The sequence below is a fragment of the Diceros bicornis genome, chromosome 19 (assembly GCF_020826845.1).
Source record: "Diceros bicornis minor isolate mBicDic1 chromosome 19, mDicBic1.mat.cur, whole genome shotgun sequence".
Taxonomy (NCBI): domain Eukaryota; kingdom Metazoa; phylum Chordata; class Mammalia; order Perissodactyla; family Rhinocerotidae; genus Diceros; species Diceros bicornis.
This window is the reverse complement of record NC_080758.1, coordinates 14044040-14071248: the sequence shown is the minus strand read 5'-3', so window position 1 is coordinate 14071248 and position 27209 is coordinate 14044040. Positions and strand designations below refer to the sequence as shown.

The following is a 27209-nucleotide window of genomic DNA, read 5'->3' as shown; positions in this document are numbered from 1 at the left end:
ATATCCGAGTAATAAACAGCAGTACCTTAAGTGCTCACTTGGTACTTAAAGGCTTTGTCTTTATTGGGAATGGTCAAGGTCAGTATTGCTTTCCTCCTCCTCCTCCTTTTTTTTTTTTTTTGTGAGGAAGATCAGCCCTGAGCTAACATCCACACCAATCCTGCTCTTTTTGCTGAGGAAGACTGGCCCTGAGGTAACATCCGTGCCCATCTTCCTCCACTTTATGTGGGACGCCGCCACAGCACAGCCTGACAAGTGATGCGTCGGTGCGTGCCCGGGATCTGAACCCTGGCCGCCAGCAGCGGAGCGCACGAGCTTAACCGCTACGCCACGGGACCAGCCCCATAAATCCTCAGATTCTTTTTTTTTTAGGTTTTTTTTATTGCTTTCCTTCTGTATGAATCTACCCAGCTACTGTCAGGTTATCAATGGGAGTAAGGAGCTGTCTGTGAAACTGGTTTAAAATATTTTCTTCCTTGATTCATTTTAGCTACATGTTTGTGCTTTTTGTATTTAATCCAGAAATATCAAAATACTTCGTAATTTTACAAGTTAAATTTCTTCTTGGTAAGATAGCTCTGCGGTTTTGTGTGAATCACCAACAGCCTGTAATTCTGTAACATGTTTTGGTAACATCTGAAGTTTGTATTTTTCCACTACTCAACAGTCCTCAAAACAAGTTTATTGGAAGAGATTTTCATTGGAAAATCAGATTAATTTCATTGACAAGGCAAAAACTATCATTACAGTATGTTCAGCTTGGTAGATAGTAGGCATTTGATAAATGTTTTGGAATTGGTGGAAAAAAAATCTTCACAAATTTAGATGATATTGCAAAGACTTAGGACAGTTGTATGAGAATTTTAAAGAAAAATCTTCCATGGGGCCAGCCCCGTGGCTTAGCGGTTAAGTGCGGGCGCTCCGTTACTGGCGGCCCGGGTTCGGATCCCCAGGCGCGCACGGACGCACCGCTTCTCTGGCCATGCTGAGGCCGCGTCCCGCATACAGCAACTAGAAGGATGTGCAGCTATGACATACAACTATCTACTGGGGCTTTGGGGGGGGGAATCTTCCATGTTGAATTAAGTTTAAACTTATCATTGATAACCAACATGTTTATATTTAATGACCCAGAGATTATTGCATTAAGATTGCATTAAATCTGCAATGAAGAAGAGAAATTCTGCAGCCTTATTTTTGAAAGTTTTATACAACTCGGTTATAAAAAAACATTACAAAACTTTATTACTTAATTTGTGTTAGATGTCTACATGATAAAGTAGCATATTTCTTTGCAGTTCTCATGATTTAAAAGAAATTAGTAGACTTTATTTTTTACAATAGTTTTAGATTTACAGAAAAATTGAGCAGATAGTACAGAGTTCCCAAATACCCCCACCCCCTCACCCCCCCAAGTTTCCCCTGTTAACATTTTGCATTAATGTGGTATGTGGTACATTTGTTATAATTAATGAACCAATATTAATACAATATTATTAACTAAATCTCATAGTTTATGTTAAGGTTCATTCATTGTGTTTATAATTCTGTGGGTTTTGATAAATGCATAACGTTACGTATCCACCATTACAGTATCAACAGATAGTTTATCACTTCTCTGAAAGTTATCTGTGCTTTGCCTCTTCCTCCTCCTCTCTCTCCCTGAACCCCTGGCAACCACTGGCTTTTTATACTGTCCCTCTAGTTTTGGTTTTTTCAGAATGTCATATAGTTGGAATCATGTAGTATGTAGCCTTTTCAGACTGGCTTCTTTCACTTAGCAATGTGCATTTAAGGTTCCTCCCTGTGTTTTCTTGGCTTGACCACTCATTTCTTTTTTTTTTTGTGAGGACGATCAGCCTTGAGCTAACATCCATGCTAATCCTCCTTTTTTTGCTGAGGAAGACCGGCTCTGAGCTAACATCTATTGCCAATCCTCCTCCTTTTTTTTTTTTTTTCTCCCCCAAAGCCCCAGTAGATAGTTGTATGTCATAGTTGCACACCCTCCTAGTTGCTGTATGTGGGACGTGGCCTCAGCATGGCCGGAGAAGCGGTGCCTCGGTGCGCACCTGGGATCTGAACCCCGGGCCGCCAGTAGCGGAGCACGCGCACTTAACCGCTAAGCCATGGGGCCGGCCCTCATTTCTTTTTTATTGTTGAATAATATTCCATTGTATGGATGTACCACAGTTTATCCATTTACTTATTGAAGGACATCTTGTTTGCTTCTAGTTTTGGACAGTTATAAACAAAGCTGCTGTAGACATTTGTGTGAGCATATTTTCAACTCTTTTGGGTGAACACCTAGAAATGTGATTGTTGGATCATATGGTAAGAGTACGTTTAGCTTTGTGAGAGACTGCCAGACTGTCTTCTAAAGTGGATGTTACCATTTTGCATTCCCCCAGCAATGAATGAGAGTTCCTGTTGCTCTGTATTCTCATCAGCATTTGTTACGGTCAGTTTTTTAGATTTTAGCCATTCTAATAGAGGTGTGGTGGTATCTCAGTTTAGTTTTAATTTGTAATTCCCTGAAGTCATATGATGTTTAGCATATTTTCATATGCTTATTTGCCATCTATATATCTTTGGTGAGGTGTCTAGATATTTTGCCATTTTTTAATTGGGTTGTTTTCTTATGTTGATGGTTATTTCTTATTGTTTGAGCTCTTTGTATATTTTGGATACAAGTTCTTTATCAAATATGTGTTTTGCAAATATTTTCTTCCAGTCTGTGAATTGTCTTGATATATTTTTTTTTGTTGTTGAGGAAGATTGGCCATGAGCTAACATCCATTGCCAATCTTCCTCTTTTAGGTGAGAAAGAGTGGCCCTGAGCTAACATCTGTTGGCAGTCGTCCTCTTTTTGCTTGAGGAAGATTGTCCCTGAGCTAACATTTGTGCCAATCTTCCTCTCTTTTGAATGTGGGGCTGCCACAGCATGGCTTGACGAGCTCTGTGTGTGTTGGCACCCGGGATCTGAACCCGTGAACCCCAGGACGCTGCAGCAGAGGGCGTGAACTTTATCACTATGTCACCAGGCAGGCCCCTCTGATGTGCTTTTAAGAGAGTAAGCATATGGCATAGCTACATTGTTACTGACTAATAATACCATTTTATGTGGTATAGTACTTTGTATTTTTTTAAACAGAATTTTTCAATTATAAGACAGCCACTGTGTCCAGTTTGATGCCATAGACAGTATTTGAATCTTTTTTTTAAACACTTATTCTGTGAATCGTAAAGAGTGATTCTTAGAGTTTTGTCTGTGAACCACTCTGACAGAGCAAGAAGACATGCAGGCCAATATTTTGTTTGCTGTTATTTTATAGTCAATATTTCCTTTCAGGTTCTATTTTTGGCACAGAAGCTGCATTGGTACAGGAAGAAGACCAGGCAACCAGCTGCTGTGGCCCCAGTTTAGTTTGTGTTGTTTGCCAAGTGAGGAATGCATTGGGTACTTAGATAAGACCAGGAGAGAAGAATAATTTAGTTGGCGATGTGAGGGTGTGATTGCATCTCCCATGCCTGGTCTGTGGCAAGAAGCTAGCTAGCTGCTGCTTAACTCTGTGCTTTGTTCTCAGTTATTTTTTGGAATAATTCATGTGATGGAAAGAAAGAATATAGACGCCAGGAGAAATTGAGGGAAAGTTTATCCCCCCTTAGTGCCTCACAAGGTGTCCTGGGGAGAAGGAGTGTGGGTAACGAAGTTAATTTTGTCCTCTGTCCATTTTTAGACTTTGTCCCATCTTAAAGGCATGTGATTAGGTCTTGTTGAGTTCTTCTGAATGCCTTCCTTTGCCACGCCCAGCCACTAGATTCTCTGAATTCAGGGAATTCTCACAGTATTTTTTACTCGGTTGCCTTCCTTTACTGAAAATGATTTTAAAAAGCGCTTTACATAAACAGAAAGCTCTGTGCCCATTAAATAATAGCCCTTTCCTGCCACTCATTGAAAGGTAATAGACTTGGAAAAAAAAAACAGTATCAATTTGCTTGAACTTGAGCCTCTAATATGTGCTCGTTTTTTTTGTTGTTGAAGTTATTGAACCAAACTTAAATCAGAGCAAAAGGTTGGGGAGCATAAGGGAGGGAATTATATTTTCAGTTTATTTAGAAAATAGAAATATAATGGCTTTGAACACGCTGACTATTAAAAAAGGAAAAGACTAGGTTTTGTTTTTATTATACAGCCATTAAAAACACAGGAGGTGTTGGGCCGCCCCGTGGCTTAGCGGTTAAATGCGCGCGCTCCGCTGCTGGCGGCCCGGGTTCGGATTCCCGGGGCGCACCGACGCACCGCTTCTCCGGCCATGCTGAGGCCTTGTCCCACATACAGCAACTAGAAGGATGTGCAGCTATGACATACAACTATCTACTGGGGCTTTGGGGGAAAAAAATAAATAAAATTATAAAAAAAAACAAAAACACAGAGGTGCTTTGCTGATTATATATCTCTGTGGAATATTATGGTTCAACCATGACTCCCATTTGGTAGGTAGGAAAAATGAGGCACGCGAAATCAATCTAATTTATCCAAGGTGACATATAGAAAATTACAAGGAGCATGTAGATTTCCTGACTCTACCTAATATTTTATCCAATTAGTTGAAATGGATATAGAACCTCAAAGAGGACAGGCAAGTACTTAGTATGGTTTCCTGGCTGTACGTAGTAACTGCTCAATTAAATCTTGCTATTATTATTCAGAGAGAGGGTTTGTTCTAGTTGTTGATAATGTATAGTTTGATGATGTTTGTCTTTTGAGCACAGAGACATAATATTTATATTAATATTGGTAAGAGGGAAATTAAATTGAATTTCAGTACCAAACATTTGCAAATATTTTGCAGTATAGGCTTTTGTGTTTTGGATTTCTGCTTTCATAACATTTAGGCCACCCTGGTTTTAGACAAGATAAATTTGAATCTGATTCTATTTTCTTCAGGGGCCTGTATCTTCCTTTGTAGGCGTTTTGCATAGCAAGTACAGGTCGTATTGTGTTGAATGCTAAGTTTATTTCAATGTCTGGTATTAGATGATTTGTATGATATTAAGTGAAATGTTTTAACGTATGGTAGCACTGAGGATATCTTTGATATAATTTTGACATGAGCATTATATATACTGAGTTAAATTTCTGTTTTTAAATAGTAAGGAGGAGAAATATTTTAATCTTTATATGCCACAGATCCTGAGATCTTCCTGTCCCCTCCTCTTTCTGTAGCTGCTGGTGGAGAGGGAAGCCTATCTCAGTGTTAATAAATGCCATCACCCATTCCCTTCCCCCAGCTCTACGCTAGAGCCTGGTTTGCCTGCAGCTGCAATGGTAGGCATCTTTCAGGAAGTGACCTTGGCTTGTATTAATCAAATTCAGAACACACAAAAAAGCTTCTTGCTAACATGCTGACTTGATGTAAAATTTTATCACATCCATTTTCTTTCAAAATGAGGCCATCTTGTAAAGAAGATACACAGAAGACTCCTCTAATTTAATATATTAAAAAAGCTTCTACAAACCGTGTTTAAAAAAAACCCTAGATTTTAAAAATACAAATTTTTTATTGACAGGTATGCCTAAACTTAAATCGTGAAGATTTGGGAGTTGTTACTGGAAAATTGTTTTAATGCTGAATTTATAAAACCTATATATCAGCATCAAGTTTATTTACTATCTTAACGACTGACCTTAAATCGCTATGGAAACTTTATACCCTGTGAATTTATTTTGGGGCCCTTGAGATGTATTAAGTTAGGCACTTTTGTATATTGGTTATCTGGTTGTTCAGAAATAGCTGTGGTGTCTTATTTTGCTGGTTTGGATAAGAAAATGAATATCCTACATGAAGTCATTTTCTTAGGCAGTGGTAGTGCCTACAAGGGCTTCTAAATATAACGTTAAGTTTAAGTCAGTAAGACTGCTAAAATTTGACCACTTATTTTATTAATGAGAAATATTGCTAACTACAGATTCACACATCTGCTGATTTGGATTTACCTGATCATTTTGATAGAGCAGTTAATGTAGCTATTTTACTTTTATCATGTAATGCTTCAAAGAAATTTGGTTTTTAAATGTAGGATAGTGAAGGTGTGTATAGTACATATTTTCATTTTAACCTTGCTTAATGTTAAATATAGAATATTGAAAAGAGTGTTTAATGGATTAGTTTATTGATGTTGTCTGCATTTGGAGGAAATTTACATAAAAAATGAATTAGAGGGTAGTTGTGTTCATTGCCAAAGAGTTCACTCTTGAGTTTATTTGTATAGAGGATCACTCCTGGGTACTGAAGTGCTTTGAGAGGAGAAATATAGGAAAAGAATGCTTAAACTTTAGGAGCTGTGCCTGCATTTCAGTAGATGTACAGTATGAAAAGGACAGATATGTCGCATGTTTATATTAATGATTTAGAGAGGAGGTGAGGAATCTATGCAAATAAAAAAATTGGTGTAGATAAATACTTTAATTAGATGTCTTCATTATGGGGGTTATTTTTAAAGCATTTACTGGAAACACAACTAGCATTATCTTTCATCATATTGTAAATTGTTCTTAGAATTGCAACCTCATGAACATAAATCTATTTCTTTAACCTGCTTAAGTTCACTCTTTGTCTTGATACTAGTGTTAATGATTGGTTTGTTAGATACTACAGGATAAAGGAACTGATGTCAAGGAGAAAGATAATTACTTGATCATTTCTCCCCTCAAATACCTGTTTACAATACACAGTCTTAAATAAAATTGTCAACTTGAACTTAAAATGTCCCCCCCCCCAAAAAAAAAAGGAAAAAAGGAAAGCCTTACAAGAAAAGGAATATATGGAATATATGCAATCCTGGTAGCCAATGAGTTAATGTTCATTTGCAGCCTGAGGGGGTCAGCGTGCATTCTCTGTTTCCTGATTGGCTGCTAAAAGGTGAAATTGAAACCACTGTAAACTTTTGACCCTGTAGCAATTCTTGTGGAACGCCTTCCACTGGTGGAGCCCAGAGCTTCACTCACCTCCCCACCCAACGCTCCCACCCCCTTTCCTGTATTTATTTTGTGTGATCGTGCAGCACTGCATACAGTTTTCCAAGAGAGGGGGGAGAGGGAGTCAGAACAAGCACCGGCAAGCCGGTTGCTTGCGTGCCTGTTTTAGTAACCATGTCATTACTAACTACAACTCAGCCAAAGATATAGGGCCTGTTAATAAACTGGTCTGCCAACCGGATTTTTTAGTTTTCTCCTTAATCTCAAGGTAATTTTAAAAATGCAGAATGGTTATATTTACTGCCATTGTTCATCAGTGGATAGTTTCGTTGTGTAAGCAAAATGTATGGCACGATTTCCTGGATATGTTGAGTTAAAAATAGCTTTCACTTTCAACAACCTTCATACACCCATTAATGTTTCCAGTGTCTCATGTAATTTTTACACAAATGGCTAACATTTTATGAAAGTTTTTTCTTCTTTGTCTTTCTCTTTTATTATGAAGAAACTCTCAAATGGCACTTTGGTTATGATAACTATGGAAAGTAATTGCAGAAATTATCTGCACATTGGAATTTCATTAATAATTCTCTCTTTTTTTTGGCTGAGGTAAATGGTATTGGATTTGTCTTGCATTCACATTTAAATTGTGCTTTACAGTCACCACAACAGTCTTGTGAAACAGGCAGTTCTTCTCTTCTCTCCTTGAGCGCTGTCATCAGACTCTGTCTTCAACTTCTGGTTCTTCCTTGTGTCCTGGTGTCTGGCGCAGTGTAGCATGTTGATGCTCAGTAGATGCTTACTGAATGAACATAGTGTTCATTTCGGGAACTATAGTGGCTGTTTATACCTGCTTCTCCTTCCGTAATTAATGGCAGGAACCATATTTTGCTTATAATTCTGAGGGTCACTGCAGCGCCAGGCATCTGATAGGTACAGAGCAAACGTTTAATTGAATTAAGTGCCTCACACAAGGTCACTTAAAGAAGCTGGACTTGCAAAACCTAGATTTTTCTGAAACCAAGGTTTCTGTTTTCACTGCATCATTTAAATTCTCATGTTGACTCCATATAGAACTAAGTATTTATTATAATTTATTAAATGACTATGTAGAATAAGTTAGTATAAATCAACTTGGTCCTTTCTAGTATATATCATAGGATAAGTGATAATACATGTCATTTTTTTAAAACCCTATTCTTAGTTTAAGAGACGCATATGGCGTAATTTGAAATAATTCCTTCCCCTCTTGTCAAAAAGATTATTGTATTTAAAAAAGTTTGTCATCAACATATTACCAGTGTTCCCTTGGGTACCAACTATGTTTTTACTTATTTACTTGAACATGTAGTGATGGACTAAGTAATAAATAGTAAGAATTCTTTTTACTGAGTTACGTTTATACGGCTTCAAAAAAAGTGTCACTTTTCTATATAATTTTAAATTTTCATATGATTTTTAACTGACATCCGTTTTTGCCTTTCAGTATAGCTACAGATTGGTTGCAGTTGACTGTTGCAAGTAAAATCTGTTGGTACAGTTTTGACAAAGGATGTATTTATCACTTGATGAATAATCTCAACTGCCAAAGAAGGTTAAATGTAATTTACACCAATGTTATGTAACCTTTAAGTAACCTGAAATTTAACTGGTGCGCAAACTTATTCTGTAGTGCTTTGAAGGTGAACAGGTAACAGCCGACTTTTCCCAAAGATGGTGATTCCCCATCTCTGTGATTTTAGGGAACTGAGGAGGGAGTCCCTGGGAGCACTGCCTGCAGCAGCATGGCGAGAACAATGAGTTTAATATGATTGGTAGTAGAGTCCTCGCTGCCTTCCATGTTCAACAGCAAAAGAAAAACATGTTCATAATATTCAGTGGCCTTCTTTTGTCCAGTTGGTGTTTCCAAGCATCAGCATTATATAGTTTGGATTTTCCTCTCTGTCAACTCCCCTCCCCCAGTTTGATTCTTTGTTCTGGCCTGGAGGCACATCTTCTCAGACTAGCTATTAACAAAGCTCCGTTTGATGTTTTCCTCCCCATTAGCTTTCTAGTGATGCAGGTTTTGATAAATGTGGATCTCATCAATCACGTTTTTCTTAATTCTAGTAGAAAAATTAAGGTCCTCCTCCTGCCCCCTCCTCAGATATCTAGTATTTTGGGGATGTGTCATTCAGTTTTTATGTCAGTGTGATTTGATTTTTGTATGTGTAATTGACTAAAGTCCAAATTATAAAAAAGGGTAAGAATAAGGTAAAATAAAATACTTTTGATACAGGTAAAAAATACTGTCCCAAGAAATCTGCTAGGACTGTTGTTGCCTTTGCAGAATCTTGGTTCTAGACAAGTTAACTGCAGTTTTCCTAACTTCTATACTTGGCAGGACCCTGGTATAGTACTTTCTACCATTCACCCCTTTGCAGGTTCCCTGATAAGCAAGCCAGTCATTGACCTATGACTGTTTGGGGACCTCTCTAGTCCAACTGCACACTTCCTGGGAGGGGAGAATTTTGTAGATGGGGTTTCTTTGGATCCTGGCGGTTATGGGTTATGGATAGGCTGGGTCAGCACTCGTTTGGGTAGTTCTCACAAGCAGTACAGTTATACTTGAGTATTAATATAGGCTCTCTTGCCGACCTTCCACACTAGGCAACAGTACTCGTTTCTTGGGTCAGTTGTTATGGTACTACATACATTCTGACTCAGAGTGCTTATCCTGCCCACTCTTGTTATGTAGGTACTGACCCCACTCCGGGACCCTGCCCTCCTCCATTAAAAGGAGCAACAAGAAAAGGACCGTTTCTGAAGTGAAACTTGTTTTAAAACCGGGGCCAGAAAACTCTGGATTTTCTTTACAGAAGTTCTATTACCTTTTCCCCCTTCACCTTCTTTTTTTTTTTTTTTTTTTTATCCCCCTTCACCTTCTTGTAATTAAATTGGTTATCATAAAAATTCAAGTTATAAAACATTTAATTCATTTAAAAACTAAAAATAATGATTGTGTTTTCTCCAATTTTTTATTTCAGTGTGCTTGCAAATTCTTAAGTTATATTGTGTGTCAAATAGTCTTTTGTTTGGCTAATAATAGTTTTTATTTATCGAGCATTTATGTACTGGGTACTAATAAGCAATTTAAGGATTTTCCCTTAATCTTCACAAGAGCCTTATGAGGTATGATCCCCATTTTAAGATGGGAAATCTAAGGCTTGAAGAAGTCTTTTTTTTTTTTTTAAAGATTTTATTTATTTATTTTTCCCCCCAAAGCCCCAGTAGATAGTTGTATGTCATAGCTGCACGTCCTTCTAGTTGCTGTATGTGGGGCGTGGCCTCAGCATGGCAGGAGAAGCGGTGCCTCGGTGCGCGCCCGGGATCCGAACCCGGGCCGCCAGCAGCGGAGCGCACGCACTTAACCGCTAAGCCACGGGGCCGGCCCAGGCTTGAAGAAGTCTTAAGTTGACCCAGGGTTACCTAGCTAGTAAGTGAAAGAGCTGGAAGTTGAGTTGGATCTGATGGTCTCCATAGCTTCTGCTGTTTAACCATTATGCTAACAACAGTTATACTATCGTGCATTGGAAGATCTATTCCAAGAACCAGCTTTCTTTGGCATGTATTTCTGTTATAAGCTGGAGACTATACGTGATTATAAATAGACACGTTAGTAGATATATCAGCTGTTTCTATAACTTTAATTGCATGGCACTGATACACTATCTGGATTTTCCTCTTTTCCATTTGTGAACCACATATGGTGTGCTTTCCCCCCTACCCCCCAATTTTCTCACCTTTAATTTGAGTTTTAAAAGTGCAACAGACCCTTCATATCATGCAGCTAGATTGTGGTTGGTTGTCCCCTCTGTGCTCCACGCGATTGGCCATGGCTGTAATATGTTCACATATCACTTGAAACTTGTGAATATATCATTTTTTCTTCCACCCTTTCCCAACAAATCTGCCAATTCCAGCATGAATGCTGTTAACTTTGGGGCGTAGGTATGGTTGTTGTCTTGCTGTAGATACCGTGAGAATTGATGGTGGTCAGACTGTTGCTTTGTTACATTTGGAAATTCCTAAGGTGAGGGTTAATGCTTTTATTGGCTCCCTTGTTTGTTGCACCAGGGCTTGCTCCACGTTTCCTCAGGTGCAAAAGTCTGCTGTTTATATGTTCATGTATTTTATTGCAGATTATTTTGAAGAACTGCCCCTCATTTCCCTGTTTCTCATTTAAAAATATTTCTTGTTGGTGACCCAAATGCAGCCTTTCCTAGAGGGAAAGAAAACATCCAGGGCTTTTTTCCTTTTTTTTTTCCCCTTCCTTGCTTGCCTGTTTTATCCCTCCGTCCAGTGGGTATTTATCTTTTTTGGACTCGGATATTTAAGCATTAGCTTCTGCCAGGATATTAATATTGTTTTTCATTGTTATTTGTTGAACATTCCTTTTGGACAGGTGGGGACATCCCAAGTTCAGATTACTCATCCAGTTTGATCACTTTTCAGGACTTGGAGCCGGTCTCCTCCACCTCACTTTGCATTATCCATGTTTACAAACTGTGACAGAACATATTGTGTATGTCGTGCCTGACTTTTTAAGCAGAATTAGTAATATATGGCAAAATAAGGCATCAGCTCAAATTCCTAGGAAGAGGCCTTTTACTTGATAGCTTTTTTTGTTTGTTTCATATGTCCAGGGAAGGGAAAAATGGGAAAAGTTAATTTGTGACTAATAATAACACTTATATTAAGAAAGGGCAATAAAATGCAGTACTTTTTTTTTTTGTCCTCAGGATCAAAATACTTGCTGAACAGTGGAGTCAGAGACCAATAAAAATAAACTCCTGCTTGAACATCATTTGACTGGTTAGCCAGGTAATTGAGTTTTACTTTGACTTGATCCTTTGTAATTTTCTGACTTTACCCTCTGAAGATGCTGCCCTCTTCTTTGGATTTGTGATTTAATCTTAAGCTTGTTTTATAGTTCATGTTTTTCTCTTTAATGGTAATATTAGTGGAATGAATGAACAGGCTTGGAATGAGTGAATGTATATGTATATATTCATATATGTATGTGTATATATATGTACACCATCCTAACTTTGGGGAGGAGAGGAATTGTATGTTACAGTTTAATATGAGATACTACCCTCCTGCCCACTTTCTCCTTATATTATTTTACATGGCATTTAGTCAAAATCGGAACCAGCCCCACCTATTTTTACTATTTCACCTTGTAAAGAGTGGTTTCCCAGGTTGCTTGTGCTGGCATATGACGTTTCCTCTAACTCCTCTCTTAACTTTTATTATTGTGGCAGAATAGGAAGAATGAAGATAGAAAAAGCTATCTGATAGCCAAGAAAGCAATTATGCTTTGCTTAGCTAGGTAAATTTCTTTCTGTTAGTAATACCATCATTTTCTTAGTTAGCTGGGCTTGAAAAATCTGAGTTATCTTTGAAGGCCCCCCCCCCCCGATACATTTAGTAAATAGGCTGTATCTGGTTTTCTATTTTCTTGTCTCTTGTGTTTGTGCCACTTTCTGTTACTCATCTTAGCTCCCTAGTCCAAGACCCCATAATTTCATGCTTGTATTTGGCCAAATGTCCCTTTACGGCTTCTTATCTCCTGTTTCCACCCACTTGAAATTTTACTAGAAAATTTTGTTAAATATATCCCTTTAATCAAGCTTCTGTTCTGCTCTAAGCTTTGTGCTACTGTTTCCTGGCTTACAGAAAAAAGTATGAACTCCGTTCTCTGGCATTTGAAACAGTCCTTTCTCTAGGAATCTGTCTCAGCCTCCAGCCTCAGCTCTTGCTATTTCCCTGTAAAATCCTTCAGTTAATTATCGTATAGACCCATTATATTCTGAACACAGTAGAGAACTATCTCTATGGTGTTTACTTGTTAAAAAAAATCTTGTATTTGGAAATAATTCTCAATTTACAAAAGTTAGAAAAATAGAGTATAAAGAACATCTAGAGGGCTGGCCCCGTGGCTTAGCGGTTAAGTGTACGTGCTCCGCTGCTGGCGGCCCAGGTTCGGATCCCGGTCGTGCACCGACGCACCGCTTCTCCGGGCATGCTGGGGCCGCGTCCCACATACAGCAGCTAGAGGGATGTGCAGCTATGACATACAACTATCTACTGGGGCTTTGGGGGAAAAAATAAATAAATAAAATTATAAAAAAAAAAAAAAGAGCATCTAGATATCTTGTAGCCAGATTCACCCCTTTGTTTTATGATTTGCATTAATGTGTGCTTTCTCTTTCTTTCTGTCTCTACACACACATACACACACACACTCTCTCTCTCTCTCTTTTCTGAACTATTTGAGGGTAAGTTACATATAGCATGCTTCTTTCCCCTAACACCTCTGCTGTATTTCCTAAGAATAGGGTCATTCTCATTGTACAGTTATCAACTGCATAAATGGACATCGATACAAATCTGTTTTCCATCTTCCAGTTTTGTCAGTCGACCTGATAAAATCTCTTACAGCATTTCCCTCACTTCCTGTACAGAATCCAGTCTGGGGTCAGGTACTGCATTTAGTTATTATTTCTCTTTAGTCTCTTTTTTCCTGGAATATTTCCACAGCTTTTCTTTGTTTTTTATGACATTGACATTTTTGAAGAATACAGCCCTTCCCCCCTTTAATAGAATATTCTTCGTATTATGTTTGTCTGAGGTTTCCTTGCAATTGGATTGAGGTTATGCATTCTTGTCTGGAATACTGCATAGGTGATGTGATACCCTGAGAAAGATGCATAGCGTCTGGAGGCACATGATGTCTTCTATTCCTCATTGTGATGTTAATTTTGATCACTTGGCCAAGGTGTTGCCAGATTTCTCCACTGTGTAGTTTTTTTCCTTTTTCTTTTGCAAGCGATGAGCAGTCTGTGGGGCGACAAGGCGAATACCGTGATTCTCATCACAGTTTGCCCTAAATTTAGCATTCATTCATGGTTCTTATCTGATCTAATTTTTTACTGTGTTGCTTCCAAAATGGTCATTTTCTCATTCCAGCATTCCCTTCACTCTTACCAGTCAGCTCTTGGCGTTATTCTGTAATCAAGAGCTCTGTCTATCTGTATGGACTCATGATTTCCTATTTTTTGAATTGTTTACCATTTGTTACTCTAGTAATTATTTTGGTGCTCAAATCGTCCTAGGCTTGGATAGTGGAGCTCTTTTAATCCGGCTCCCGTCCTTGTGGGGAATAGTTTTGGAGACCAAGATCTCTGGTGGGTAGGTGTCCTCATTGCTCCTGGAGTGTCTTCTCTTCTTGACTCTTTCAGTGGACAGAGCTAGGAAATATGCGTCTATTTATACACACACATAAACATACTCGTACACATACATGTGTTCATAGCAACACGCTGATACATAGTTTAGAAATCGTTAGTTTATATCAGTATATCCAACTTCACTCCATGTCTACAGGGTTCTTCTTTGCACCCCTCATTTGATATTTTCATGTCCTTTTTTATTCCTTGAGAACCCTGGCTCCCAACATTGTCAGTATGTTTATTCATTTGCTCTATTCTATAATACATCTAAAATAATTTCAGAATTGTTTTGTGCATTTCACTATAATAAACAAGCTAACTTAAAGCGAGTGGAGAATTTGTATGTAGTTCTCCACTTCCCCCCAACCATCCTTGCCAAGACTGAGAATAATTAAATAAATAAATACTCTATTCTTAAATTACTGGAAATCAGCCCTGCCTCCTTCTTCCTTCCTTTCCTTCCCCTCCCCACTTTTACTTACCGCCTTTACTTTCTGCATAATGTAGTTATGGTATTAATTTGAAATGAAATTAGGTTCATTTATTTGTTTTCTTGAGTTTCAAAGTTGTTTTTTTTAATGCCCCTTCCCATTCTGATTGGTTTTATTTTTTAATATGTAGAATATGAATATGTTTTAAAGAGTCAAAATTTTACAAAAGATGCATGTTCCTTTCTGTATCCCTTCCACCCCATTTCTCCCATTTCTCATAGGTGACCAACTCCAATGTTTTCTGGTTCATCCTCCCTATGTTTTTTTAATAATGACAAACAGATGTATGTATGTATGTTTTATTTTTTCGTTTTGTTTATACAAAAGGTAGCATACTATATATACTGTTTTGCACTTTGCTCTTTTCGCTTGCTAATGTCTCCTGGAAATAATGCCATATCATGCCAAAGAGATCTTTCCCATTCATTTTTAAAAAATTGTGTAAAATTTACATGACATAAAATTTACCGTTTTTTATTTTTTAAAATTTTACCAAATTTTCTAACCATTTTCTAGCGTCCAGTTCAGTGGCATTAAGTACATTCACATTGTTGTTCAACTATCACCACCATTCATCTCCAGAATGTTTTCATCTTCCTAGACTGAAACTCTGTACCCATTAAACAATTCCTCATTCCCCCTTCCCCCAGCCCTTGTCTCATTTATTTTTTCACAGAGGTGTAGTTTTCGTTATGTGCATATACCATAGTTTATTCAAGCAATTTCCTATGTATGGGTATTATGTAGGTTGTTTCCAATATTTGCAATTAAAGTAATGCTGCAGTGAATAACCTTATGAATATATATTTTTGTATTGTTGGGAGTGTAACTTTGGGATAAATTCCTGGAAGTGAGACTGCTGTGTTGAAGGATAAAAGTATATGTAGTTTTTGTTCTAGACATTGTCAAATTACACTTCACAGGGATTATACTATTTTGGATTCCTGCCAGCAATGTATGAGAGACCCTCTTTCCCCACAGCCCCACTGTGAAAGTTCGTTCACTCTGCATAATGTTTTTTTAGATGCAGCAAAGTTACTACATGTATCAGTAGTTTCTTTTTGTTGCTGAGTAGTATTCCATTGTGTGAATATACCACAACTTGTGTTTCTCGTTTTTGGCTATTAAAAATAAAGCTCTTATGCCATTCAAGTACAAGTCTTTTTTTTTTTTTTTTTTTTTTATAATTTTATTTATTTATTTATTTTTCCCCCCAAAGCGCCAGTAGATAGTTGTATGTCATAGCTGCACATCCTTCCAGCTGCTATATGTGGGACGCGGCCTCAGCATGGCCGGAGAAGCGGCGCGTCGGCGCGCGCCCAGGATGCGAACCCGGTTCGCCAGCAGTGGAGCGCGAGCACTTAACCGCTAAGCCACGGGGCCGGCCCGAGTACAAGTCTTTATGTGGTTTTTTTTTTCCTCTTGAGTAAATACCCAGGAGTGCAATTGTAGGATCTTATGTTAAGTGTATGCTTATCTTTATTAAAAACTGTAACTGTTTTCTAAATTGGCTATACCATTTTATAGTCCACGTGCAATATATGAGAGTTTAAGTTCCACATCTTTCCTATGTGGTACTGTCAGTCTTTTTGACTTCAGCTAGTCTAGTGAGGTAGTAGTGGTATCACATCGTGGTTTCAGTTTGCATTTTCATGATGTCTAATGATATTGAGAAAAAGTTTCTTGTGCTTGTTAACCACATGTATCTCTTCTTTTATGAAGTGTATGTTTAAATATTTGCTCATTTTTTAAAATTTGCATTTGTTTTCTTATTGTATGAGTTTTTAAAAAATATATTCTGGATATAAATCCTTTTCACATATGTTTGGAGAGTATTTTCTTCTGATCTTTGTCTTCCCTTTACATTTTCTTAATTTTTTTTTTAATAATAGGCATTTTGAATTTTAAAGTACAGTTGGTCAGTTTTTTTCTTTTATGCTTAGTGCTGTTTTATGTACTAAGAGATCTTTACCCTCGGGTTATGAAGATTTTCTCCTGTGTTTTCTTGTAGAAGTTTTATAGTTTTAGCTTTATATTTAGGTCTGTGGTCCATTTTGATGTAATTTCTGTGTGTGGTGTGAAGAAAGGATGGAGGATCAGTTTTTAAAATAGGGATATTCAGTTCCAGGACTATTTGTTGGAAAGATTCTCCTTTTTCTGTTGCATTGCTTTGGTAACTTAATGTCAGGATCTCTTTCTGATCTTTATTCTGTTCCATTGATTTATATATCAGTCCTCATCCTCGTGTCTGTGGTCTTGATTACTGCAGCTTTATGGTAAGGTTTGAAAGTAGGTACTGTTAGTCTTCTAACTTTTTTCTTCTTTGTTGTGATTGCTTTGGCTAATCTAGGTCTTTTGCATTTTGATACAAATTTCAGAGTCAGTTTGTCAATCCCTAGAATCTTCTCAGTCACTCTGAGAAATGGTCCTGCAGAATCTAGCCAGTTTGGCCATCCTGAATTCTGGTCGTTATCTTGTCAGTTCAGCAAGATCGCTAGACCCTGTCTGAATTCCTCATCCCTGTGCTGTGATCAGGAAATTGCTTCCTGGTAGAAAGCCTCGGTAGGTAGAGAGCTTTTAGTAGGGCTCATGTTGTTGCAGCCCCCTCCGCCTGTGTCGTTTCCCTAACGTTAGGGACCAGAGTTTTTTTCACGGCCTGTTCTCGGATATCTGAATGTCGTTTGTTCTTATAATTTGTCCCGTTGTTCCTGGTGGGATGGATCCTGTTACTCTTTAATGATCTCAAGTAGAAGGCCCACAGTTGATTCTTGAGTTCATAAAGAAAGATTCTTCTCATGTTTTCTGTTTTTTTTTAAAATTACATAGGTGCAAAAAGATGTCTTTATTAACCGTATAAGCTTCTTTGAGCAAATTTTATTGAACAGCTTCTGAAGCTAGAGGATTAATTTCTGTCTGAAAGTTTTCCTAAGGAATATAGGATTGAACTTTTTTTTTTTAATAGATGTTTTAATAGTTTTTAACATTGTGAAATTTTGGGTTGTACATTTTTGTTTGTCCATTACCATATATATGTCTCCCTTCACCCCTTGTGTCCACCCCCCACCCCCATTGCCCCTGGTAACCGCAATACAGTTTTCTCTGTCCATGTGTTGGTTTATATTCCACATATGAGTGAGATCATACAGTGTTTGTCTTTCTCTTTTTGGCTTATTTCAATTAACATAATACCCTCCAGGACCATCCATGTTGTTGCAAATGGGACGATTTTGTCTTTTCTTATGGCTGAGTAGTATTCCATTGTATATATATACCACATTTTCTTGATCCAGTTGTCAGTCGAGGGACACGTAGGTTGCTTCCACTTCTTGGCTATAGTGAATAATGCTGCAATGAACATAGGGGTGCATAAGCCTCTTTGGATTGTTGATTTCAGGTTTGTTGGATAGATTCCCAGTAGTGGGATAGCTGGATCATAGGGCATCTCTATTTTTAATTCTTTGAGGAATCTCCATACCGTTTTCCATAGAGGCTGCACCAGTTTGCATTCCCACCAGCTGTGTGTGAGGGTTCCTGTTTCTCCACATAGGATTGAACTTTTAAAGCCTTTTTTTATTTATTCTTGTATCTTGAAACTAGGAAACCAATCCAAACAAACTCTCTCCACCAGATTTCACTTGTAGTACCTATAACTTTTTTCTTTTTCGTGAGGAAGATTGGCCCTGAGCTAACATCCATGGCCAATCCTCCTCTTTTTGCTTGAGGAAGAGTGGCTCTGAGCTAACATCTGTGCCCGTCTTCCTCTATTTTGTATGTGGGATGCCGCCACAGCTGGTTTGAGGAGCAGTATGTAGGTTCACGCCCGGGATCTGTACCTGTGACCTCTGGGCCACTGAAGTGGAGCACGCAAACTTAACCACTAGGCCACTGGGCTGGCCCCCTAGTACCTATAACTTTTTTTTTAATTGTAATATATTTAATGTGCACATGATGATTTGATATATGTATACGTTGTGAAAGGATTTTCACAATCCAGTTAATTACAGACATCACCTCACATATTTACTTTTTTATTTTTTTGGGGTAGGAATGCTCAAGATCTACCTCAGCCAATTTCAATTATACAAGATAGAATTATCAACTGTAGTCACCATGCTATACATTAGATCATAAGTACTTATTCATTTTCTAACTGAATGTTTGTAACCTTTTACCAACCTCTCCTCATTTCCGCTGCTCCCCAGCCCTGGCAACTACCATTCTACTCTCTGCCACATGTTTTCTAGAATTTTTTTTTTTTGTCTGTTTATCGTGGTAACATTAGTTTATAACATTGTATAAATTTCAGGTGTACATCATTATACTTCTGTTTCTGCCACAATTACATCATGTTCTCATGTTCACCACCCAAATACTAATTACAATCCATCACCACACACATGTGCCTAATTATCCCTTTCGCCCTCCTCCCTCCTCTGGTAACCACCAATCTAATCTCTGTCTCTATGTGTTTGTTTGTTGTTGTTATTATCTACTACTTAATGAGTGAGATCATATGATATTTGACCTTCTCCCTCTGACTTATTTCACTTTGCATAATACCCTCAATGTCCATCCATGTTGTCACAAATGGCTGGATTTCATCGTTTCTTATGGCTGAGTAGTATTCCATTGTGTATATATACCACGTCTTCTTTATCCATTCGTCCCTTGATGGGTACTTAGGTTGTTTCCAAGTCTTGGCTATTGTGAATAATGCTGCAGTGAACACAGGGGTGCGTGTATCTTTACGCATTGGTGTTTTCCCCTTCTTTGGATAAATACCCAGCAGTGGAATAGCTGGATCCTATGGTAGTTCTATCCTTAATTTTTTGAGGAATCTCTATACTGTTTTCCATAGTGGCCGCACCAGTTTGCACTCCCACCAGCAGTGTATGCGAGTTCCCTTCTCTCCACATCCTCTCCAACACTTGTTGTTTCCTGTCTTGTTAATTATAGCCATTCTGACAGGTGTGAGATGATACCTCATTGTAGATTTTTTTTTGTTTTTTTTGTGAGGAAGATCAGCCCTGAGCTAACATTTGCCAATCCTCCTCTTTTTGCTGAGGAAGACTGGCCCTGGGCTAACATCCATGCCCATCTTCCTCTACTTTATGTGGGACACCGCCACGCATGGCTTGACAAGTGGTGCGTCGTCTGAACCGGCGATCCGCGATCCCCGGGCCGCTGCAGCGGAGCTCGTGCACTTAGCTGCTTGTGCCACCTGGTGGACCCCCTCATGGTAGTTTTGATTTGCATTTCCCTGATAGTTAATGATGTTGAACATCTTTTCGTGTGCCTGTTGGCCATCTGTATATTTTCTTTGGAGAAATGTCTGTTCAGGTCTTTTGCCCATTTTTTCATTGGGTTGTTAGTTTTTTTGTTGTTGAGATGCATGGGTTCTTTATATATTTGGAGATTAACCCCTTATCAGATGTATGGTTTGCAAATATCTTCTTCCAATTGTTAGGTTGCCTTTTTGTTTTGTTGATGGTTCACTTTGCTGTGCAGAAGCTTTTTAGTTTGATGTAGTCCCATTTGTTTATTTTTTCTGTTATTTCTCTTGCCTGGTCAGACATGGTGCTTGAAAATATGTTGCTAAGACCGATGTCGAAGAGTGTACCGCCTATGTTTTCTTCTACAAGTTTCATGGTTTCAGGTCTTACATTCAAGTCTTTAATCCATTTTGAGTTAATTTTTGTGTATGGTGTAAGGTAATGGTCTACTTTCATTTTTTTGCATGTGGCTGTCCAGTTTTCCCAACACCGTTTGTTGAAGAGACTTTCCTTTCTCCATTGTATGTTCTTGGCTCCTTTGTCGAAGATTAGCTGTCCATAGATGTGTGGGTTTATTTCTGGGCTCTCAATTCTGTTCCATTGATCTGTGTGTCTGTTTTTGTGCCAGTACCATGCTGTTTTGGTTACTATAGCTATGTAGTATATTTTAAAATCGGAGAGTGTGATACCTCCAGCTTTGTTCTTTTTTCTCAGGATTCGTTTAGCTATTTGGGGTCTTTTGTTGTTCCATATAAATTTTAGGATTCTTTGTTCTATTTCTGTGAAAAATGTTGTTGGAACTTTGATAGGGATTGCATTGAATCTATTGATTGCTTTAGGAAGTATGGACATCTTAACTATGTTAATTCTTCCAATCCAAGAGCATGGAATATCTTTCCATTTCTTTGTGTCTTCTTCGGTTTGTTTCAGCAATGTTTTATAGTTTTGAGTGTACAGCTCTTTCACCTGTGGTTAAATTTATTCCTAGGTATTTTATTCTTTTTGTTGCAGTTGTAAATGGGATTGTATTCTTAATTTGTCTTTCTGCTACTTCGTTGTTAGTGTATAGAAATGTAACTGATTTTCTATGTTGATTTTGTATCCTGCAACTTTACCGTATTCGTTTATTAGTTCTAAAAGTTTTTTGGTGGATTCCGTAGGGTTTTCTTTGTGTAAAATCATGTTATCTGCAAATAGTGACAGTTTCACTTCTTCCATTCCAATTTGGATCCCTTTTATTTCTTTTTCTTGCCTGATTGCTCTGGCTAGGACTTCCAATACTATGTTAAATAGGAGTGGTGAGAGTGGGCATTCTTGTCTGGTTCCTGTTCTTAGAAGGGATAGCTTTCAGTTTTTCACCATTGAGGAGGATATTAGCTGTGGGTTTGTCATATATGGCCTTTATTATGTTGAGGTACTTTCCTTCTATACCCATTTTATTCAGAGTTTTTAATCATAAAATGGATGCTGTATCTTGGCAAATGCTTTCTCTGCATCTATTGAGATGATCATGTGATTTTTATCCTTCATTTTATTAATGTGGTGTATCATGTTGATTGATTTGCAAATGTTGAACCATCCCTGCATCCCTGGAATAAATCCCACCTGATCATGGTGTATAATCTTTTTAACCAGTACCTGTAACTTTCACTGAAGTTCTCTCTTCTCCAGGTTCCCTAAATTTACCAAGTCCCTGGCCTGCCAGGAGGTAACCTTCCTTCTACCTTTTAGGCTGGTTCCTATAACGCAAGAATAGGTACGAGGCTCATAGACATTGACTTATATAAAGTGCAGTCTTTGTTTGTTAGTGATGGACTTGTCGTGTCTGTGAGCGTCATTCTCAATTATGACATCCATGATATGGCCTTGATTGTCCAATTGTCTTGGTAAATAGGTTGATAAATTTTTACGAAACCTGTGCAGTTAACATTATTGACATGAAAAGTAGACTCAGTTTTTACTTTTATTTTTTTTCTGAAATTTGAGGAGATAGAATCAGATGCCACTTAAAATGAGTTCAGTTTGTATAAGCGTAATTTATTAAATTGAGGACTAGAAATAGATGAAGAAAGAAAAAGGGCTTCTTCATATGCCCGTCAGAAAACATACCATTAAATAACAATAATATTCTAAAACAAATAACTACGGTTAAATTTCTTCACTAGTTTATTCACTCCTATGTAATTAATTCTGTTTTGCTTAATCTTTTTCTGTAGTCTGCTTTGAAGGAGTCGTCTGCTTTAGGTATATACCGAGACCTAGAAACTTTGACTTAGTCCTCTGGTACGGTTGTAAAATTTTATAAGTTACCTTAGTTCTGTAGTCCCTCACCCAGAGTCTATTTCATAAAATATCAGGATTTAAAGGTACTTTGTATAGTCTTCTCCATGAGAATCTTAGACTTCAAGGCAAACATCAGAGGGAAGCAGAGCTACCCATTTGGCAGTAAGACATTTCTGGTGCTCTACATTCATCCTTATAGATAGTGTTTATCTGATGGTCTTTCTGCTTGGCCTGAAGGATAGATATCCTTTTATTTTCTGAAATGTTTATGACTAATTGTCTCAACTTTCATTTATCTGAAAATGTCTTCATTTTACATTCATTTTTGAAGGGTTGGTTCACTGGATATAAAATTCTGGGTCGACTTTTTTATTACAGCACTTTAAAGATGTTGTTCTAGTGTCTTGTGGGTTTTTTTCCTGAAAAGGTAATTTTTGTCCTTGTTCCTCTGTATGTATGGTCTTTTTTTTCTTACGGCTATTTTCAAATTTTCTTTTTATGTTTGATTTTAAATAGTTTGTGATGTACTTAGGTCTGGTTTTCTTTGTATTTATCCTCTTGGAATTCTCTGAGCTTCTTCAATCTGTAAATTGGTGTTTTCATCAAGTTTGGGGAAGTTTTGGCCGTTATTTCTTCAAGTATTTTTTTCTGCTTCATTCTCACTTCTGGGGCTCCAATTACATGTTTGTTAGACCATTTGATATTTCTCACATGTCCTGAAGGCTCTGTTCATTTTTCTTCATTCTTTTCTCTTTCCATTCTTCAGATTGGGTGATTATTTTGATATCTGTTCATGTTCAGTTACTTTTTTCCTCTCATCTCCAGTCTGAGTGCTATTCAACAATAAAATGTTTTTATGTCTCATCTTGTTCTTACAACCCTGTGTAGGAAGAGGCTTAAGAAAAACTAATGGATTTATCAAAGTTATATAGCTAGTTTGTGATATAATTGAAATTAGAACCTAAATCATGAGTCTTTGCAAACTTCAGACCATTTTCTTTCTATAATTCAGTGAAATTTATCTTGTGGTAAGTTGCTATCTTTTTAAATGTTTTTGCTGTTATGAGTAGGAGTGGGGGTGGTGGTAGGGGATACTATTTAATTAACTTAAACATTGTAAAATTGCAGAAAATTGAAGTTCTTATTTTTGCTTTAATAAATGGTTTTCAGTGGACGAATTTATCACTGAAGTCTGTAATACCTTAAGGACTAATCTTTTAAATGACATTCTTCCAGCAGTGAAAAATATGTCTATGGTTGTTCGACAGAAAAATTCAACTCTAACCACAGAAGTTTCAAAATCATGACTTTTTGGAATCCTAGGCTGTGATGTCATTTGTGGTCTTGAAAATTAACTCTTTGAAGTGTAGCCTCTTACATGTTGATGGATTTACTTCATGAAAATTTCTTAAACCAATTTTTGTGTCATCTTAATTAAAATAAGAGCACTATGTAGTTGGATAAAGAAATGAAAGTGTTGCCAAGGCCAGGGTAATTATCAAGTGCCTGTAAGTGCCATAAGTTATATTCTACTCACATTTTAGTTTCTAGATATTAAAAAAGTATTGCTAGTATATGAATAGCCTTCTAAGTTTTAAGGACGGTGTTTATCTCTGTTATTTAGTTTAATTTGAAATTGAATTACTAAAGTTTAAAGATGACTTTTAATTATAAACTCTCCTTTTATGCCTTATAATTAAAATATGAATCAAACTCATGGAAGTCTTCTAAAGCAACTATTACTTAAAAATCAAACAATTTAAGTGAATTACACATTAAATATGTAGGAAAATTGACATTTGGTAGTTTTGTCAATTACCTGCCTAGCTATAACAACTGTTAAATTTAAAGCTAGAAAACACCCGATGTCAGAGTTTTCTAGCGTGGAAACTGGGAGTAGTAACAGTCACGGCTTGGCATCGGTTTCCTCGTAGCAATCAATCTGCTTGTTTTACAGATCTCAGGTTCTTTCCAGCTTTAAGTTTCTATGATTGATGGATTAGCTTCTTCATTACAGAGCGTTTTAGTCCCCCTACCAGCTGCTTCTCCCCCACTCACTGTAAATGCTTGATGATTAGTCAGATTAGGAGATGAGAGTATTGGTAAAATGAAGATATTTTAAATTATTTTTTAAAGGAGATGTGGGGGCTGGCCCTGTGGCCCAGTGGTTGAATTCGTCGTGCTCTGCTTTGGCGGCCCGGGTTCAGGCGTTCAGATCCTGGGTGCGGACCTACGCCACTTGTCAGCCATGCTGTGGCAGCAGCCCACATTTAAGTAGAGGAAGATTGGCACAGATGTTCGCTCAGGGCTAATCTTCCTCAAGCAAAAAAAGAGGAAGATTAGCAACAGATGTTAGTTCAGGGCTAATCTTCCTTAGCAAAAAAAAAAAAAAAAGGAGATGTGTATAGGGATGGGTCAAGAACCTGCAGTCCTTGGTGATGACTGTAAGGGCCATAATTCTTTTTTTGGTTTGTTTGTTTTTGTGAGGAAGAATAGCCTGAGCTAACATCCAGTGCCAGTCCTCCTCATTTTTCTGTTTAGAAAGATCGCCCTGGGCTAACATGCACGCCCATCTTCCTCTACTTATATGGGACGCCGCCATAGCGTGGCTTGACAAGTGGTACATTGGTGTGTGCCTGGGATCCGAACCTGCGAACCCTGGGCCACCGCATGAGAGCACGCGCACTTAACCACTGTGCCACTGGGCCCGCCCCAGGGCCATAATTCTTAACTGTTTTCTTTCCTTTAAGACTGGTAAGAATTTCTAGTGAATGTTCCTGGAAAACAGTAGCTTCTTATTGGGAACTTCAGCTGGGCCAGTTCTATTGGAAGGCAGTGTTAAAACAGCTGTAAACAGTACAGTTAGAGATGCCATGGAAAAAAAGGAGTAAAACATTTCATGTTATGACTTAAGCTTTATTGTTTGTGTTTTTTTTTTTTTTGTGGGAATAGTTAATAGCTTGGGCTGTGACATCAGAAAGACTTGGATTTAATTTCTGCCTCCAGTACCTACTAGATATATGACCTTGAGTTGTTTTACCTCCCTGTGTCCCAGTTTTCTCATGTAAAAGAGGGATAAAGTTGAACTCCCCTTTCATCTGCTACCCTATTCTGTATATCAGAGGGCTGTAATGGGGATTAAATGAGAGTAATAAATGGAATGCACTCAATACAGTATTTAAATCAAATGTTGGATTAAGTATTTGTCCACGTAGTACTTTTTTTACCTAACCTTAGAATTATGCAATATTTTATATAAACAAGAGTATATATTATATGTGAGTTAGGAGGTATACTTCAGAAAACACCTGTGGACCCACTACTTGAACTTAAGTACTAGAAGGTTGTTATAAGTACCTGCTCCATGTGTGTTTCTCCATGAATTCATCCTCCTGCTTCTATCCCAGAAGTAACAGCTATCTTTAACTGAGGTAATTAATCACTTTTTAAAAATCATATGTGTGTGTGTTCCTGAACAGTTTAGTTTTTCTAGCTTTACAAAAATATAATGAATATGATGTGCTTGCTCTTTTTTACTTTGATTGCTTGTAAGATTTAACCACGTTTTGTATAATTTATTTTTGCTACTACTGTATTATATTCTTTTGTATGACTTTATTAGAATTCATTTTTTAAATTTGGGGTTGATGAACATCAGAGTTTTGTCTGGTTTTTGACGTTTGAATGGTCTTGCAGTGAACGTTTTTGTGTATGTCTCTTGTTGCATAGAGTATTGTTATTGCCCTAAAGTTTTTTAAACGTAAACTTGATTTTAAGTTGCTGATGTAATAAATTTACTTTTCATTTGGAACTTATTGAGAAAAAGTAAATTTTCATATTGAAATAGCCCTATGTTAGCTAATGATTTTATCTCATAGCAGTCATTTAATATTTATCACAGGATTAGATATGCACTGCCATTTTTCTTACGTAACTTAAAGTACTTGATTTTAAGAGACAACTTTATTAAGTGTAATTTACATACAGTAGATTCACCAACCTCAAATTCACACTTTGATGAGTTTGACAAATGTAACCGTTACCACAGTCAGGACATGAAACGTGTCCGTCACCCGCTGAAGTTCCGTCGTGTCCCTGTGCCGTTGCGCCCCGGCAGCCGCTGGTCTGCTTCAGTCTCTCCTGTTCTGCCTTCTCTTGGATTTCATAGACATGGTATTCCCACTATGTGTACTTTATACTGTATGTAATTGTTTCACTGTTCTTGGACATTCTGTCCTTTTCCTTCTTTTCTTTGTATTTCAGTTTTGGAAGCTGGTATTGATAAACATTTAAGCTCACTGATTTTCTTTTTCTTCAGCTGTGTCCAGTCAACTGAACCTATCAAAGGCATTTTTCGTTTCTGTTAGTATTTTTGATTTCTAATAGTCCCTTTTGATTCTTTCTTGGAGTTTATCTGCTTACATTACCCATCTGTTCTTACATGTTGTTAGCTTTTTCCATTAGAGCCTTTAGCACATTAATCATAGTTAAAATTGTACAATTACTTTCCAGGTTTGTTTTTTTTTGGTGAGGAAGATCAGCCCTGAACTAACATCCGTTGCCAGTCTTCCTCTTTTTGCCAAGGAAGATTAGTCCTGAGGTAACATCTGTGCCCATCTTCCTCTATTTTGTATGTGGGATGCCATCACAGCATGGCTTGGTGAGTGGTGCATAGGTCCACTCTCGGGGAACCGAACCCAGGGACCTGGGCCACTGGAGTGGAGTGTGTGAATTAGCCACTACACCACCGGCCTGGCCCCTAGTTTCCAGTTTTTTAAAAGAAATATTTTTTTAAAAACCTGGCTTCTTTCCTGTTTACTAGCAAACTTTGGAGGCTTCTTTGCCTCCAAATCAATTTTCATTTATTAGTGCTCATGATTTCTCATTTAAGAATATAGGTGACCAC

The 27209-nt window shown here is 37.6% G+C and overlaps 1 protein-coding gene across 12 annotated transcripts in view; it reads left to right on the top strand.

Annotated features, from left to right (window-relative positions):
* Positions 1-27209, top strand: part of NCOA3 (nuclear receptor coactivator 3) — a 122972-nt gene that overhangs the window by 48782 nt on the left and 46981 nt on the right. For 11 of the 12 annotated variants that reach the window (XM_058562523.1, XM_058562521.1, XM_058562519.1 and 8 more), the window contains exon 2: positions 11761-11842. The exons of the other annotated variant lie outside the window; for it this stretch is intronic. The gene's annotated coding sequence lies outside the window, so the exon portion shown is untranslated. The remainder of the gene's footprint in view (positions 1-11760; positions 11843-27209) is intronic. 12 annotated transcript variants of the gene reach the window in all.